The 19,681-nt window shown below is 35.5% G+C and overlaps 1 long non-coding RNA gene across 2 annotated transcripts in view; it reads left to right on the forward strand.

The window, feature by feature from the left end:
* Positions 1-740: 740 nt before the first annotated feature.
* LOC118973893 (uncharacterized) overlaps positions 741-19,681 on the forward strand; it is a 39,214-nt gene continuing 20,273 nt past the window's right edge. For both annotated transcript variants that reach the window (XR_012127431.1, XR_005063414.2), the window contains exon 1: positions 741-2,826. This is a non-coding gene — a long non-coding RNA (uncharacterized lncRNA). The remainder of the gene's footprint in view (positions 2,827-19,681) is intronic.

Raw genomic sequence — 19,681 nt, forward strand, 5'->3', positions numbered from 1 at the left:
CAGATGGCCAACAGACACATGAAAAGATGCTCCACATCACTAGTCATCAAAGAAATGCAAATTAAAACCACAATGAGATATCACCTCACACCAGTAAGCATCGCCACCATCCAAAAGACAAACAACAAATGTTGGTGAGGATGTGGAGAAAGGGGAACCCTCCTACACTGCTGGTGCTAATATAATGTAATACAACCATTGTGGAAAGCAGTATGGAGGTTCCTCAAAAAACTTAGAAATACCATTTGACCCAGGAATTCCACTCCTAGGATTTTACCCAAAGGAAACCAGATCCCTGATTCAAAAAGACATATACACCCCTATGTTTATCGCAGCACTATTTACAATAGCCAAGAAATGGAAGCAACCTAAGTGTCCATCAGTAGATGAATGGATAAAGAAGAAGTTGTACATATATGCAATGGAATATTATTCAGCCATAAGAAAACAAATCCTACCATTTGCAACAACATGGATGGAGTTAGAGGGTCTTATGTTCAGTGAAATAATCCAGGCAGAGAAAGACAAGTATCAAATTATTTCACTCATCTGTGGAGTATAAGAACAAAGAAAAAACTGAAGAAGCGAAACAGCAGAGTCACAGAACCCAAGAATGGACTAACAGTTACCGAAGGGAAAGGGACCAGGGAACATGGGTGGGAAGGGGGGTATAAGGGGGTGGGGTGAGGAAAGGGGGCATTACGATTAGCATGCATAATGTGTGGGGGGGTGGGGGGGCACGGGGAGGGCCGTACAACACAGAGAAGACAAGTAATGATTCTACAGCATCTTACTACGCTGATGGACAGTGACTGCAATGGGGTATGTGGGGGGAACTTGGTGATGGGGACAGTTTAGTAAACATAATGTTCCTCATGTAATTGTAGATTAAGGATACCAAAATAAAAAAAAAATGCCCTGCAGAGATTCAGATTTCATTGGCTTGGGGTGGGGCCCAGGTGTTGATATTTTTATTGAGAAACAAGTTTAGAGAGTGGAGAAGTAGGTGTATCAAATAACATAGAATCAGTGAGTTTTGGTAGTCTTGGTGATACTCTCCAGTTTGCTTTTTCTTAAGTTTGCATTTAATGTGAGACTTGGTGCCGCATTTATAATAATGGTGTTCTTTTGGGCATTGAAGCTGCCTTGTAGAAGTTGAGAAGGTGTGGCTGTGAGTTATTTAAATTTACAAGTTTCTAGGAAGCATATTAATGTTAAATACTTGATTGGCTTTGAAGGATTGTGTTGTAGCCTGAAGAACACATTTAAATAAAGGAAGTTTCTAATCCAAACATTAATTTTACATCTAACATGTCCCCATGTGTTTTGTAAGCACCTTCTACGAGAAGTTCTAGAATAACAAAAGACTCAAAGCTTTGCAATAGTTGACTAATTTATCGTCGGTAATCTTATGTCAAAACTGAAATCAAAGTCTGTTTCAAACATCCACATGGACTTCAACAGATTTGCAAAGCACTCTGCTTAGTGTAAATGGGTATACACAAATATGAAAACTGGGGTTTATTTTCAAAGAACTCGAAGTCAGTGCAGTGATTCTCAGCAAAAATATACCTGGTTGAGAATCTGCCTGTAATGTGATGTTACTGACACAAGTACACTGCACATGTAAATTCTGTTGGCTGTCCTGTCATATTTTCAGAATGTAACCAGTTCTCACCACTTCCCTTGCTATCATCCTAGTTGAAGCTACCAGTGGCTCTTGCCTTGTAACTCCTCCCTGCTTCCACTCTTGCCCTACTGCAGTCTGTTTTCAACACAGCCAGAGTTACCCTTTTTGTAAGAGAGTGCTATGTACAACTCTGAGAAGTTGTAAGGTTAGTCTCACAGAAGTGAGGAGCATGAGGACAGTCTAGCTGGGATGTCATCCAAATGATTTCCAAGCTGATCTAGAAAACTCTCCTCACTATTTCACTCTTTGTATGTAACCTCCAAAGATGGTGTGTGTGTGTTTCTAGTATAAGTGTGCAAATAGCTGCACTCTTGTAAAACTTTTGAAATCCTATTTCTAGAAACTATCATGAAACTTCCAGTGAAATGGGTGCTGTTCTGGAAATACATAAATTTTGTAAAATTTTTAATCAAGTGACGGAGAAGGTTATTAAATTGTCTCTGCAAAAGTTTCCGTAAACTTCAATATACATTCTGCCAAATTTCAAGGAATAGGTAATTTCCCTTAATTTGTTCTAGAATATGGAGAATGGAAAGGGGACCAAAAAAAGAGACATCCTAACTCTTTGTTGAAAATTACTATATCCCTGCTGCCCAAGCATGGAGAGAATACTACCAAAAACAAACTGCTAGGGAACATTTTCACAAAGTTAAGTCCAGCAATATACAAAAGGATAATGTATTCTTGTATAAACACGTTTTCTAGGTTGAAAGAAAAAAGCGTACCCTAAGGATATATTTGGTACAGTTCAAAATAATTTTTAAGACTGAGGTGATGTAGGGAAGGAAATAATTTGATGTAGTGTACTTAGCAGAGAACTATCAGAATCATCGTTTTTAATTATGAAACATTGGCATACAGTAACTTCCTTCCATAATGCCATAGTTGGAGTAAAAAGTTTCAGTTGGGTAAAATGTAGGGTTGTGAGGTTAATGAATAAATAACTAGGGTGAACTTCAGAGGATGGGAAGCAGTCAGTTGCATTGTATCAGAATTAATGTTATTGTTTGGTTTATCTATTTAAGGTCTGGAACAAGTCAAGAATGTCAGCTGCCACTTCAGTCTACAGCATTGTTCTCTGGGGTTTAGCAAATGAGAAATATTAGGAATGGAAGCAACAGAACATTACTTACAAGGTATAAAATTGTCTACTTAGAAAATACAACCCAGAAACTGAAAAACTTGAACTGCTAAGAGAGTTCAGTGAGGTGACATTTCAAGATAAACATGCAAAAATGAGTTTACTAAAAGTTAGTTTACTAATTGGTTTATACAACACACACACAAATCAGAAAAAGAAATGAGTATAAACTACAGAGGTATAAATTTAACAAGAATATGAAAGATATATTTGAATAGAACTAACATTTGCTGAAGGACAAAAAAAGGTAATGAATAATGAGAAAAAAGTATTCTTGGATGAGAATACTCAATATGGATGACTGCTTGTCTTTTTTCTATAAATTCAGTGCAATCCAGATAAAAATTTTACTAAAACTTTTTAAAGAACTTGTCCAGCTGATATTAAACATTTGGAAAAGCAAATTCTCAAGAATAGTAAACTTTTGAAAAAGAATTATGATGGGAGAGTTTACTTACATTTTAGAACATATAAAACTACAATATAGGAAGTGTGATATTCATGCAGAAATAGATCAATCACTGGAACAAACTTTATAGCCAAATATAAAATTTAGTAATACATGAGTGAGAAGGATAGGCTTCTTTAGTCCAAGTGGCTAGCCGTTTCAGGTAAAAAATCTTATACTGAGACAAAATTATGAACACAGAAAATAGGTTATTTTAATAATTCAGACGAGGAAGGCAAAACAAGCCCAAAAGCCATACAGGAAAAGTTGACAGTTATAAAAGTTCAAAACTTACAGCCACAGGTATGACAGATTTGAAAGATGACAGATTGCAAGTACTTGAAACTTACATGACATGAAAGATTAATGTATTGGTAGTAAGATAAAAACTAGAAATGGGACCAAATATATATTGCTTCAGTGTAGGTAAGCTAAAGACTGGCAGGAAGAGAACTCGGGCTCATGAGCGCCCTGAATGCCACTGATTTGATTTGGGCAAAGAGAAGTTAGTGGCAGAGAAGTGATACCACAGGCAGGAGCAGATGTAGCATCTCACCTGCATAAAGTTTTTTATTCCTCAGATCATAGCAGGGAGGGACTGTGCTACTGTCAGTGACTTTCTGGTAAGGCACAGTCTTGCTGGATCATAGAAAATGAGTTTGGCTGGGCCATTCTACTTTTACTCAGAGCTCATATCACTGTTCGGGAAGAACTTAGACGAATATTCTCTTGGATGCTTTCATTTAAGGAAACATTTGCAAACACTGAGCATCAGGGAAATCACACTATTCTGCGGGGGTAAAGCACCACTATTGAATAATATGTCTGACCAGCATTTTGGCAGCAGGGAAAATCTCACAATATGTATATCTCGCAAATAATGTATAGGCTATTTATAGAAGAAATACAAGTACCCAATACACATTTGTAAGTCTGATAATATGAAACATGAAAGCAAACAATTTGATTTAGCTCACTTACTAAAATAGGCAAAAATTAAAAAGATTCATAGCAGTCATTGTTGGTGAGGATATACTGTTGGTGAGAAGTATAAACTAGTACATTATTTAAAGAGGACACTTTGATTATATCTATTAAGACTTAAAATATCTCACCTTTTGATACAGAATTCCATATCTGGGAATGTATCATAGAGAAATATTTGCTTGTGTTCACAAAGATCTATATAGCTTGTTTATTCTATTCCAGCATTGTTTATTAGAGCAACAAGTGTAAGACACCTAAATTTTACTCAAAAGGGAATGATTAAGTACATTTTGTGGTATGTTTTTTATGAAATAAAACTATAAGCCACTTTTGATTCAGCCCTGGTTAAAACTAAAGATGAAAAAGTATTTTATGAAAATCCTTGAGAGGAAATAACCTCTTATATCTAAAGTGCTTTGAGAAGTCATAATATAATATTGGCTGTTGCTCACCTCAGCAAAAAGAATGAAGAGGACTGTTCAAAGGAAAAAGCTCCATGTTGGTGTTACCAGTGAATCTGTTAGAATCACTAGATTATTTTCTCAAACAAGTTTATAAGGAGAAAGCCAAGACCAGGAAGTTAATTCATGCCACTTACACAGTCATGAAATTATATATTGAAGTTTATCACTATCAGGCTGGTATATCCATTACAATCTCTATTACTACAATAAATACTTTTTGTCAAATGTAATTTCCTCTTACAAGCATACAGTAATGTATTTCTTACAACAAATATATAAAAAGACTTAGCAGGAATCATAACTTTAAGTATTACATTCCAAAATAGTGAATAATAAATCTCATAAATAATACACATGTCAAAGTTTTCACACACAATAGGAGCTTCAACTAACCAGGAACACGTTTTAGTGATGTAAAGAGACAGAGTATGTACAGCTCGGACTTAAATGAGACCTTTATCCCTTGTGAATTCTCTTAAATCTTAGGGACTTTATGACTTCTAAATCATCTTTCAACCTTCTCCAAAGGGTTGGAAAAATATACCAAAACCCAGTTAGTCCAGTGGTTTACATTCTCAAAAACATTAATTCAGCAAACTTTTGTTTGTCTAAAAGGTTTGCATCAACTACTATTTGGACTCATGACCTATTTTTTTAAAAATTGTATTACCTTTCAAAAGACCAATTTTTGACCTTTTGGGTATTATACTTATTTCATTGATTTACCTTTATTATTTCCTTTCTTCTACTTTGTATGGACTTACTATCCTGTTCTTCACTAAGTACTTGCTAATTTTCTTTTAGCCTTTCTGCTTTCTAATATGAATATTGAAGGGCAAACATATCCCACTTGGGACTTTCATGGCAGAATTAAACAAGCTTTTATTTGTTTAGATATAATCTACATTCAATAAATTGCACAAATCTTGAGCATTCAGTTTGAGTTTTGATTATTTTCTACATGCATATATTCATCAGCCCAAACAAGATACACATTTCCATCACCCCAGGAAATTCTCTCATGCTCCTACAATAAGTAATCTTTTGAAAATCTGCCACTTAGGATATTTTTGAGATTCATTTGTAGCATGTATCAATAGTTTATTTCTTTTTATTGCTGAGTAGTATTCCACTGTAGAGATATCCCACATTTTGTTTATTCATTTATCAGTTAATGGACATTTGGATTGTTTCTGCTTTTTGTGTATTAGTAATGCTGCTATGAATATTAGTGTTTAAGTGTGTAGAAACTTCATTTCTCTTGAGTAGATTCCTAGGAGTGGAATGTTAAGTTGTATGCTTAGCCTGTGTTCTGCTTTCTAAGAAACTGGCAAATAGTCTTCCAAAGTGGCTGCACCGTTTTTCATTCCCACCAGCAATACATGAGGGTTCCAGTTTCTCTATATCCTTTCCAACACTTTAGGTATTGTCTTTTTTAAATTTATAGCCCTTTTTTTGGATATGTACTGGTATCTCATTGTGGTTTTAGTTTACATTTTCCTAAGGACTAATGATATTAAGCATCTTTTCATGTGCTTATAAGCCATTCATATTTCTTTGGTGAAATGTGTGCTCAGATCTTTTGCCCATTTTTTAGCTGGGTTGTTTGCTTTATTATTGAGCTGTAAGAGTTCTTTATATATTCTTGATACAAGTCCCTTATCAGATAAATGATTTGCAAATATTTTCTATTCTGTGGCTTGTCTTTTCATTTTCTCAATTGGATCTTTTGAAGTGCAGTTTTTAATTTTGATGAAGTCCAATTTATCTTTTCTTTCCCCTTTATGGATTATGCTTTTGGTGTTGTATCTAAGAATTCTTTGCCTACCCCAGGGTTTTACATTTAGATCTATGATTTTTACATTTAGGTCTATGATCTATTTTTTTTCCTTTTTTTCTTTCTGTATTCTTTTTCTATGATCTATTTTGAGTTCATATTTTTATGGTGTGAGATAAAGGTCTAAGTTCATTTTTTCCTGTATGGAAAAATTTGTTGTTCCAAACTATTTGTTGAAAAGACTATCCTTTCTTCAGTGGATTGTCTTGGCACCTATGTTGAAAATCTATCCAACATAGGTATAAAAGTTGATTTCTTAAATTCTTTTCTGTTTATCTTTATACCACAGTATCTTGATTACTGTGGCTTTACAAAAAGTTTTTAAATTGAGTAATGTAAATCCTCCAACTTTGTTTTTTTCTTCTAAATTGTTCCCTATTCTATGTCCTTTGAATTTCCATAGAAATTTTAAGTTCAGTGGCTCAATTTCTACAAAAAATCCTACTGGAATTTTGATAGGGATCACATAAAATTTATAGATCCAGTTTGGAGGGAATTACTCTTGACAGTATTGTTCCAATTCATGAATATGGAATGTCTTTTCATTCCTTTAGATTTTCTTTTATTTCTTTAGTAATGTTTTATTAGTTTTCCATATACTAGTCTTACATTTCTTTTGTTAAGTTAATTCCTAACTGTTTGGTTAATTTTGAGGCTATTACTAATAGAATTGTTTTCTTAATTTCAGTTTTGGATTGTTTGATGCTCATATATAAAAATATAGTTGATTTTCATGTATTGGTCTTATATCCTGTGGCCCTGATAAACTTGTTTATTAGTTCTAGTTGTTTTTTTTTGTGAATTCCTTGGGATTTTCTATATATAGGATCATGACATCTTCAAATAGACAGTTTTACATTGTCCTTTCCAATTTGGTTGCCTTTAATTTTTTTCCTCTTCTTTATTGCACTGGTTAGAACCTCCAGAATGATGTTGAATAGAAGTGTCAATAACAGACATCTTTGTTTTATTTCTAATTTTGAGAGAGAGAGAAAGCATTCAGTCTACTATCATTAAGTATGGTATTAGCTGTGGGTTTTTTAGGTTAAGGAAGTTTCCTTTGATTCTTTGTTGATAGTTTTTATCATGGATGGATGATGGACTTTGTGAACGTATTTTTCTGTATCTATTGAGGTGAGCATGTGTTTTTTGTCACTTACTTTTTTTAAACACAGTATATTATGTTAATTGACTTTGGATGTTACATCAGCCTTGTATCTCCAGGATAAATCCCACTTGGTCATAGTGTATAATCCTATTTACATATGCTTACTTCAGTTGGTTTATATTTTGTTAAGGATTCTTGCATTTATGTTATTGAGGGATATTGAATTTTTTAGTTTTCTTGTGATGGCTTTGCTTGGCATTGGTGTGGGTAATACTAGCCTCATAGAATTAATTGGGCAGTGTTTTCTGTTTTCTGAGAGTCTGTGAAGGATTGGTAATATTTCTTCTTTAAATATTTGATAAAATTTACCAATTTACCAATGAAGCCACCTGGATCTGAGCTGTTTTTGTGGGGGGGAAGTTCTTAAATTACTAATTCAATCTTTTGTTATATAGATGTATTCAGATTTCCCATTGCTTATTAGATGAACATTGATTCAGGAATTTGTCCATTTCATTTAAGTTGTCTAATGTTAGGCATAAAATTGTTCATATAATCCCTTTTAGTCCTTCTTTTGTCTGTAGAGTGTACTGATGTGTCCTCTTTTATTCCTGATTTTGATAATTTGCATCTTCTTTTTTTGTGGTCAATCTAGCTGAAGTTTATCAATTTTAATGATCTTTTCATAGAACCAACTTCTAGTTTCTTCAGTTTTCTCTATTTTTCTGCATTCTGTTTCACTGATTTCAGTTCTGATCTTTACTATGTATTATGCTTGCTTTTTAGTGGAGTTTGCCCTTTTTCTAGTTTCTTAATGTAGAAGTATAGGTTATTGATATTATATTTTCTTTTCTCATATAGGCATTTAAAGCTATAATTTTCTGCCTAAGCACCATTTTTTTCTGTATCTCATCCTATTTTAAAATTAAACAGATTAAGAACAGCCACAGATGCACAGACTCCAGGAAGGTACTATTGGTTACCAAAGGGGAGGGGTGGGGGAGGGTGGGTGGGGAGGGAGGGAGAAGGGGATTGAGGGGTATTATGATTGGTACACATGGTGTGTGGGAGGGTCATGGGGAAGACAGCGTAGCACAGAGAAGACAGTTAGTGACTCTGTGGCATCTTACTACACGGATGGACAGTGACTGCAGCAGGGTATGTGGGGGGACTCGATAATATGGGTGAATGTAGCAACCACAGTGTTGCTCATGTGAAACCTTCATAAGAGTGTATATCAATGATACCTTAATAAAAAAAATAAAATGAAGCAGTTTATTATGACATAATTGTGAGTTCACATGCTGTTCTAAGAAATCAGAGAGATCTCATGTAACCTTTATACAGTATCCCCCAATGATAACATCTTACAAGAATACCATATCCCAGCCAAGATACTGACATTGATTCAGTCAAGATACAGGCCTTTTCTATCACCAAGGATTCCTTGCGTTGCTCCCAAGTAGTCACATCTGCTTTCCTCCTGTTCCCCCTCCCCCCAGTCCTTAACCCTGGCAACCACAATCTATTCTCCATTTACATAATTTTGTCATTTCGAAAATGTTATATAAATGAAATCATACCCCTTGGGACTGGCTTTTTTTCACTCAGCATAATACTCTGGAGATAGAACCAAGTCGCGTGTACTGATAATTCAAAAGCTCATTCCTTTTTTTTTAATTGAAATATCATTGCTATACAATCTTATATTGGTTTCAAATATACAACACAATGGATTAACAGTTACCCACATTATTAAATCCTCACCCCCACTAGTGCAATTACTATCTGTCAACATAGAAAGATCTTACAGTATCATTGTATTCTCCATGCTATACTACTATCCGTGTGACCAACTATTAAGACTGAGAATTTTTGTGTCCCTTTATCCCCCTCCCTCTCCTCACCCACCACCCCAACCTCTCCCCCATGGTCCCCACCAGTCACTTATCCATATCTGTGAGTCTACTGCTGTTTTGTTCATTTTGTTTTGTTTTTATACTCCACAAATAAGTGAAATCATATGGTATTTGTCTTTCTCTGCCTAGCTTATTTCACTGAGCATAATACCCTCTAGCTCCATCCATGTTGTTGCATATGGCAGGATTTCTTTTTTTTATGGCTGAATAATAGTCCATTGTGTATATGTACCACATCTTTTTTATCCATTTATCTACTGATGGATGCTTAGGTTGCTTCCATATCTTGGCTACTGTAAATAATGCAGCTATAAACATAGGGGTGCATATATCTTTTTGAACCAAGGATTTTGTTTTCTTTGCATAAATTCCTAGAAGTGGAATTACTGGGTTGAATGGTATTTCTATTTTTAGTTTTTTTGAAGAACCTCCATACTGCTTTCCACAGTGGTTCTACCAATTTACATTCCCTCCAACAGTATAGGAGAGTTTCCATTTCTTCACAACCTCACCAACACTTGTTACTGAATCTTTTTTTATTAAAATATCATTGATATACAATCTTATGATGGTTTCACATACACAAACAGCACTTGATATTTCTTGTAAAACTCATTCCTTTTTATTTCTGAAGTGTATTCCTTGGTATGGATGCACTGTAGTTTGTTTAACTCTTCACCCATTGGAGGACATCTGGGTTGTTTCCACTTATTGCCTACTATAATTAAAGCTGGTATAAATATTCATGTGGAGGTCTTTGTGTGAACTTGAATTTTCAGTTCTCCAGAATAAGTGCCTAAGAGCATAATTGCTGAGTCGTGTTGTAGTTGCATGTTTAGTTTTTCAAGAAACTACCAAACTGTTTTCCAGAACAGCTGTACTATTTTATATTTCCACCAGCAATGTACCCAGTTTTTCCATATCCTTGTCAGCATTTGATGTCACAGATTTTTATTTTACCCATTCTTGTAGGTGTGTAGATACCTTATTGTAGTTTATTTTTGAGAGGGCATCTCTCATATTTATTGATCAAATGATTGTTAACAACAATAAAATTCTGTATAGGGGACTCAATGCACAACCATGAATCAACCCCAAGCCTATTTCTCAACAGTCTCCAACCTTCTGAAGCATAACGAACAAGTTCTTACATGGTGAACAAGTTCTTACATAGTGAATAAGTTCTTACATGGTGAACAGTGCAAGGGCAGTCATATCACAGAAACTTTCAGTTTTGATCACGCATCATGAACTATAAACAATCAAGTCAGATATGCTTATTCATTTGATTTTTATACTTTATTTATATGTGGATCCCACATTTCTCCCTTATTATTATTATTATTTTATATTTAATAAAATGCTGAAGTGGTAGGTAGATGCAAGATAAAGGTAGAAAACATAGTTTAGTGCTGTAAGAGGGCAAATGTAGATGATCAGGTCTGTGCCTATAGACTAAGTATTAATCCAAGCTAGACAAGGGCAACAAAACATCCACAGATAAAGAAAATTTCTCTCAAAACAGTGGGGGTGGGGGAGGCGGTGAGGTTCTAAACCTCACCTCTGTTGTTCCCCAATTTCTCACCTGATGGCCCCCCTGCGACTGTGTCTGTCTTAGATTGTTCCTCCCTTGAGGAATCTTACCCGTCTCTGGCTAACCAGCCGTCTTCTGGGGCCATACAGGGAAATGTAAAGTTGGTAAGTGAGAGAGAATCAATATTGTTTGAAAAGGTTAGCTTTTTACTTCTTTGCAGATTTATGCCCTGTGGCTTCTATGCCCAGCATTTGTCTTGAGGTATCTTTACCACTTGGAAGAATTATGATACTTGGTAATTTTCGATATGAGGCACGAATTCTACTAAAGGGTTGTAATTAGGTAGGAATAAGAAAAGCTATAGAAGTAGCAGATGGAAGAAAACATGGGAAGATTGATTATTTCTTTGACATAAATTCTTGTAGAGTAACATAAGCATGTATAGGTTTTAACAAACTACTAATTAAATTGTGTACACACATTAACAGAATAGGAATACAGATACATAACCAAAGCAGACCTACAATTACCAGCCATATCCAGTGAAACCAAGAAAACCAGTTAGGCACCCTAGGCATTTGTGAAAACTTATCAATAATATGATGGATATTGTCTAACTGAATTTGAATATTTTGAGAAAAATCAGACAAATTAAAACAACACATTCCTGGGAACTGTTCACATCCCATATGTTCCTTTAACAGTAGATAGTCTATAGTCACACGATTTTGGAGCACTGCAACTTGCACTTCTCCAAATTCTTGGTTGAGTTCCAACAATATAGATCCAGTCAAATTTGTTGTTTTACTGTATGCACAGGCCGGCTTAGATATCTCCTTCTTCATCCCAATGGCAAGTCCAGGAACCGGTGGGATGAATGCAGCTACAACTGCAACAGTGCCAGGATCTTTGTATAAACACAAACAAACCCTTTGCCCTTTTTTTTAAGTTATGCTTTACATAACTTTAATTTTGATCTTTTAAAGGGTGTCAGATGATCAGCTATGGAAGTACATTTTTCTGATAATATTCCTTTCTCTTAAAAAAAAAAGCAGTTCCTGTGTGGTGATCTCCAATAGGTTCTTCACAATGGTATAAAGGTCATATCAAAGTGTGGGCAAAGGGTTTGTTTGTGTTTATACAGAGGATCAAAGCCTAATTTGGCTACGCAGAAAATGAATTAAGATATGATATGAAGAAGAACTGTCAACATCAACATCCTCTGGAAAAGTCATTCCAGAAGATGATCATCAAAAAACTTCAACAAAGATCCTGGTACTGTTGCAGTTGTAGCAATTTGGAGAAGTGCAAGTTGCAGTGCTCCAAAATCGTGTGACTATAGACTATCTACTGTTAAAGGAACATATGGGATGTGAACAGTTCCCAGGAATGTGTTGTTTTAATTTGTCTGATTTTTCTCAAAATATTCAAATTCAGTTAGACAATATCCATCATATTATTGATAAGTTTTCACAAATGCCTAGGGTGCCTAACTGGTTTTCTTGGTTTCACTGGATATGGCTGGTAATTGTAGGTCTGCTTTGGTTATGTATCTGTATTCCTATTCTGTTAATGTGTGTACACAATTTAATTAGTAGTTTGTTAAAACCTATACATGCTTATGTTACTCTACAAGAATTTATGTCAAAGAAATAATCAATCTTCCCATGTTTTCTTCCATCTGCTACTTCTATAGCTTTTCTTATTCCTACCTAATTACAACCCTTTAGTAGAATTCGTGCCTCATATCGAAAATTACCAAGTATCATAATTCTTCCAAGCGGTAAAGATACCTCAAGACAAATGCTGGGCATAGAAGCCACAGGGCATAAATCTGCAAAGAAGTAAAAAGCTAACCTTTTCAAACAATATTGATTCTCTCTCACTTACCAACTTTACATTTCCCTGTATGGCCCCAGAAGACGGCTGGTTAGCCAGAGACGGGTAAGATTCCTCAAGGGAGGAACAATCTAAGACAGACACAGTCGCAGGGGGGCCATCAGGTGAGAAATTGGGGAACAACAGAGGTGAGGTTTAGAACCTCACCACCTCCCCCACCCCCACTGTTTTGAGAGAAATTTTCTTTATCTGTGGATGTTTTGTTGCCCTTGTCTAGCTTGGATTAATACTTAGTCTATAGGCACAGACCTGATCATCTACATTTGCCCTCTTACAGCACTAAACTATGTTTTCTACCTTTATCTTGCATCTACCTACCACTTCCGCATTTTATTAATAATAATAATAATAATGAAGAAATGTGGGATTCACATATAAATTAAATATAAAAATCAATCAAATAGTCATAATTGACCTGATTTTTTATAGTTCATGATGCGTGATCAAAACCGAAAGTTTCTGTGATGACTGCTCTTGCACTGTTCTCCATGTAAGAACTTATTCACTATGTAAGACCTTGTTCACCATGTAAAAACTTGTTCATTATGCTTCAGAAGATTGGATACTGTTGAGAATTTGGCTTTGGGTTGATTAATGATTGTCCATTGAGTCCCCTATACAGAATTTTATTGTTGTTAGCAACCATATGATCAATAAATAGGAGAGGTGCTCTCTCAAAAAATAAAAAAACATCTCTGTCCTAGTTGTTGATCTTTGCCATTTTAATTATTATGTTTCTTGGTGTTGTCCTCCTTGGGTCCTTTCTGTTGGGAGTTCTGTGTATTTCCGTGGCCTGTTCCATTATTTCCTCCCCCAGTTTGGGGAAGTTTTCAGCAATTATTTCTTCAAAGACACTTTCTATCCCTTTTCCTCTCTCTTCTTCTTCTGGTACCCCTATAATATGGATATTGTTCCTTTTGGATTGGTCACACATTTCTCTTAATATTGTTTAATTCCTGGAGATCCTTTTACCTCTCTCTGTGTCAGCTTCTATGCATTCCTGTTCTCTGGTATCTATTCCATCAATGGCCGCTTGCATCTTATCCATTCTGCTTATAAATCCTTCCAGAGTTTGTTTCACGTCTGTTATCTTCCTCCAGACATCTGTAATCTCCCTCTGGACTTCATCCCTTAGCTCTTGTATATTTCTCTGCATCTCCATCTGCGTGTTTATGATTTTTATTTTGAATTCTTTTTCAGGAAGACTGGTTAGGTCTGTCTCCTTCTCAGTTGTTGTCTCTGTGATCTTTGTCTGCCTCAAATTCTGCCTTTTCATGGCGATAGTGATAGTTTGTGGAGCTGGCATGAGTGACGGCTGGGAGAACGTCCCTTCTTGTTGGTTTGCGGCCTTCTTCTCCTGGGAGAACAGCGACTTCTAGTGGCTTGTGCTGTGCAGCTGCCCGCAGACAGGGCTTCTGATTCTTGCTCGGCCACTATGGAGTTTATCTCTGCTGTTGCTGTGGGTGTGGCCTGCCTCAGGCTGCTGCTCCGATATGGCAGAGCCGCAACAGAGGGGAAATGGCCATGAGGCTGTTTATCTCCATGAGGGGCCTCTGAGCTGCCCTGCTATCCAGGGGTTTTGGGTGCTAAGAGTTCCCTGCTGCTGAGCTAAGTGACCTGGGACGCTTCCGTCCAGCTGTGGGGTCCCTGTCCCTTTAAGACTTCCAAAAAGCCCTCATTTTTCTTTGTCCCCAGGGCACCGGCTATGAGGACCCGCTCACAGGTCTTACTGCCTTGTTTCCCTAGTTTTCAGCAGTCCACGCATGCACTGTGTCTGTGGTCTGGTGCAGATGGCTAGGGCTGGCTATTTAGCAGTCCTCAGCTCCCTCTCCCTCCCCGCTCCGACTCCTCTCCTCCTTCCGGGAGCTGGGGTGTGGGGCGCTCGGGTCCTGCCGGGCCGCGGCTTGTATCTTACTCCCTTCACGAGGCGCTGGGTTCTCGCAGGTGTGGATGTAGTCTGGCTGTTGACCTATGTCTTCTGGTCTCTTTTTTAAGAAGAGTTGTCTTTGTTGTATTTTCATAAATATATGTGGTTTTGGGAGGAGATTTCTGCTGCTCTACTCATGCCACCATCTTGGCTGTGCCTCCTATATCATTGTGTTTTTAATTTGCATCTCTAACAGCTGATGATATTAAACATCTGATCATGGGCTTATCTGCTACCTGTGTATCCTCTCTGGTGAAATGTCCGTGTTTTTTTCTCATTTTGTAATTGGATTATTTGATTTTTTATGGTCAAGTTTTGAGGTACTAATGCTTTGTCAGGTAGGTGGTGTGCAAATATTTTCTCCCAATCTGTAGCTTGACTTTTCATCCTCTAAATAGTCTTTCACAGAGCAGAATTTTATATTTTCTTAAGTTTACATATCCATTTTTCCTTGTATGGTGCTTTTGGTGTTAAGTCTATGAACATTTTGCCTGGCCCTAGGTCCTGAGGATTTTCTCCTGCTTTTTCCTTAAAATTTTATAGTTTTATGTTTTGTATTTAAGTCTATGGTCCATTTTGAGGTAATTTATTTACAATGTGTGAGGTTTAGGTTTAGGTTTAGGTTTTTGCCTATGGATATTCTGCTAATCCAGTACCATTTGATGAAAAGGCTCTCTTTCTTCCTTTGAATTACGCTTTGCACCTTTGTCAAAAATCAGGTGGGCATAATTGTGTGGGTCTGTTTTTGGGTTCTCTGTTCTATTCATTGATCTACATCTGTGCCTCTGTGAATATCACACAATCTGGATTACTGTACCTATATAATAAATAATGAAATCAAGTAAACTGATTCCTTCCACTTGATACTTCTATTTAAAAATTAATTTAGCTATTTGTAGTTCCTTGTTATTTCCTCATAAATTTTAGGGTAAGCTTGTCTTACATCTGTAAAAAAATTTTGGTGTTATTTCATAGGAATTGCACTAAGCGTGTATGAATTTGGGGAGAATTGACATCTTTTGTATTTTGAGCCTACCAATCCGTGAACACAAAATGTCTCTCCATTTATGTAGATTTCTTTCATCAGTGGCTTGTATTCAGCATACAAGTCTTACACATGTTCTGTTAGATTTACACCTAAGTATTTAATTTTTTTGACCAATTATAAATAGTATTACTGTATTTTAAAATTCATTGTCTATATGTACATTGCTAATATATAGAAATGCAGTTAATTATATACATTTATATTGTATCCTGTGACCTTGCTGAACTCAATTATTTATTTTAGGAGGTCTTTTACAGATTTTTTAAAATAGATATTCATGTCATCTGCAGATAGGGACAATTTTATTTCTTTCCAATCAAGATGCCTTTTATTAGCACTGGCTAGGACTTTCAGTACTATGTTGAATAAGGTGATGAGAGCAGATATTCTTGTCTTGTCCCTGTTCTTAGTGGGAAAGCTGACTTCCACCAATAAGTATTATATTAACTACAAGTTTTTTTTGTAGATTTTCTTTATCAAGATGAAGAAGTTAACTTCTATCCCATGTTTTCTGAGAATTTTTATTGGGGATGGATGTTGAGTTTTGTCAGATGGTTTTTCTGCATCAATTGATAATGGTTATGTGATTTTTTTTTCTTCTTTAACATATTGTGATTTTTGAATATTGAACTAGATTTACATCTAGGGAATATCATGGTATATGATTCTTTTTTTAAATTCACTGTGATAAAATACACATGGTATAAAATTTACCATTTTAGCCATTTAGAAGTATACAATTGTCACCAAGTATAGTCACAATGTCATGCAACCATCTCCACTATCTAATTCCAGAACATTGTCATCACCCCAAAATGAAACCTCATACTCATTAAGCAATAGCTCCACATTCCCATTCCCCTCAGCCCCTGGCAGCCAATAATCTGCTTTTTGTTTCTATGGATTTGCCAACTCTGCATATTTCATATAAATGGAATTATATAATACATGGCCTTTTGTGTTTGGTTTCTTTCAGTTAGCATAATGTTTTCAGGGCTCATCCGTGCCATAGCATGTATCAGTACTTTATTCCTTTCTTTGACTTAATAATATGCCCTATTTTGTTTATGCATTCATCTGTTGATGGACATTTGGGTTGTTTCCATATTGTGAATAGTGGTGCTATGAACATTTGTGTACAAGTTTTTGTTTGAACACCTGTTTTGAATTCTTTTGGATATGTGTACCTTAAAGTGGAATTACTGGGTTATATGGTAATTTAATGTTTTAACTTTTGGAGGAATTGCCAAACTCTTCCAAAGTTGCTACACCATCTTACATTCCCATCAAGGATGTATGAGGGTTCCAGTTTTCTTTACATCCTCATCAATACTTGTTATACATTTCGTTGTTGTTATGGCCATTTAAGTGGGTGTGAAGTGGTATCTCATTGTGATTTTGATTTGCATTTCTCTAATGATTAATGATGTGTTGAGTGTCTTTTCATGTGCTAGTTGGCCGTCTGTGTATCTTTGGAAAAATGTCAATTCAAGTCCTTTGCTCATTTTTTTAAGTGGGTTTGTTTAGTTGAGTTGTAGAAGGGTTTTTTTTTTTGGTATATTTTGGATACTAGAAACCAAATAATTCTTTTTATGTATTGCTGAATTCTATTTATTAAATTTTGTTAAGGATTTTTTAATCTATATTCATGAGGGATATTGGCTGTACTTCTCATTTTAGGTATCGGCTTTCTGCTTTTTAGTCTGGGAAATCCTAGATTCATGAAATGAATGGGAAGTGTTTCCTCTTGTATTTTCTGGAAGAGATTATTTATAATTGATGTTAATTTTTAAAATTTTGGTACAATTCTCCAGCAGAAGCCATCTGGGCCCGGAGATTTCTTTTTGGGAGGATTTTGAAGATAAAAATCCAATTTCCTTAAGAATTTCAGGGCTATTCAAATAAAGTATTTCATATTGGGTGCATTGTGGTAGTTTGTGTTTTTCTGAGGAATTGGTGCATTTTATCTTAGTTGTCAAGTTTCCATGTGCAGAGTTGTTCATAATACTCTCTTATCTTTTCTATATCTTTAGGATCTATCAGTGATATCCCCTGTTTCATTCCTGATACTGGAAGTTTATGTTCCCTCCCTCTCCCCTCCTTGGCTGATTTCTAGAACACCAAAATGGTTGTATTTGTCAATTATATCCAACTTCATAGTTACTTCTCTGGGAAAGAATTTGCCCTCCACCTTCCCTGGAAGTCTTGCCACTACAAAAAAATTTTTTTTAGTAGATTTATTTTTCTAGGTTAAGGAAGTTTCCTTTTAATTCTAACTATCTTTGGGGTTTTTATTTTGTTTTAAATAATGAATAAGTGTTCATTGTCTTTTCTGTATCTCTTGAAATGATTATATTTTTTCCTTTATAAAATATTATATTGAGATTTTCTGATATTGAACTTGATACATTCCTCAAACAGTTCTATGTTGTCATACCACATTACTTTTTTTAAATATATTGCTTAAATTTGGTTACTTTATTGAGAAGATTTGCACTATCTAAAATGTTATTTTCCTTTGACTTTTCCACTTCTTCCATTTTCTGAAATACATTGTTTAATATAGAGAGATCTTTCCTTTGGAGGTTTGGTAAAACTTTTTAGTAAAACTGTGGGCTTGATATTTCTTATCATGAGAGATATTGGATGACCAGTTCCTATTTTGACGATTTATAGTTTTCTTGTAATCTTTCCATGGCTTCTTAGTTTTCAAATGTACTAGAATTAAGTTGTTCACAGTATCCTCTTAAGTTATTAAAAATCTCTACTGTTTGTTTTATTTCCTTTTCTATTCTTAACATTTTATATTCCCTCTCCTTTCTTTCTGATGATCAGAGGTGCTGGAGTTTTTCTGTTTTAGTACTTCTGTCAGAGAAAAACATTTGGTTTTGTTGATTACTGTTTTGTTTTCTATAATTAACTTCTGCTCTTATATTTTGTATATCCATCTATCCTTCTTTTGAGTTTACATTTTTCACTCTAGGGTCCTGAACTGAATATGAAACTTATTTATTTTCAGTCTTTCATGTTTTTGTTTTTGCAACTTTAAAAAAAAAATCAAGCCCCTTTCACAGAAGTGACCACTTGGGTCCATCCTGTTCCTTGGGGTTCAGGACATTGTTTATTTTTTTAGATAAGTGCACATATTATTAAAGTCACCCATTTAAATTGCATGATTCAGTAGCTCTTACTATGTTCACAAAGTTGCATAACCATCACCACTATCTAATTCCAAAATCTGAAACCCCAAACCCATTAGGCAAGTCATTCCCAACCCCAGCCCCTGGAAACCACTAATTTGCTTTCTGTCTCTATGGATTTGCCTAGTCTAGACATTTCATGTATGTGGAGTCATATAATATCAGGTCTTTTACACTTGGCTTCTTACATTTAGTTTAATGTTTTCAAGGTTCATCCATGTTGTAGCCTGTATCAGGACTAGTGTTTGTCTCCTAGGACTGACATAACAAAGCACCACAAACTGGGTGACTTAAAGAGCAGAAATTATTGTCAGACAGTCTAGAGGCTAGAAGGCTGAGGTCATGGTATTCACAAGGATGGTTTCTCCCGAAGGTTGAGAGAATCTGTTCCAGGCCTCTCACCTAGCTTCTGGTGGTTTGCTGGCAATCTTTGGCATTTCTGGGCTTTTAGAGGGAAAGTGTTTCCTCTTTCTGCATCA

This window comes from Manis javanica, chromosome X (assembly GCF_040802235.1).
Source record: "Manis javanica isolate MJ-LG chromosome X, MJ_LKY, whole genome shotgun sequence".
Classification (NCBI taxonomy): Eukaryota; Metazoa; Chordata; class Mammalia; order Pholidota; family Manidae; genus Manis; species Manis javanica.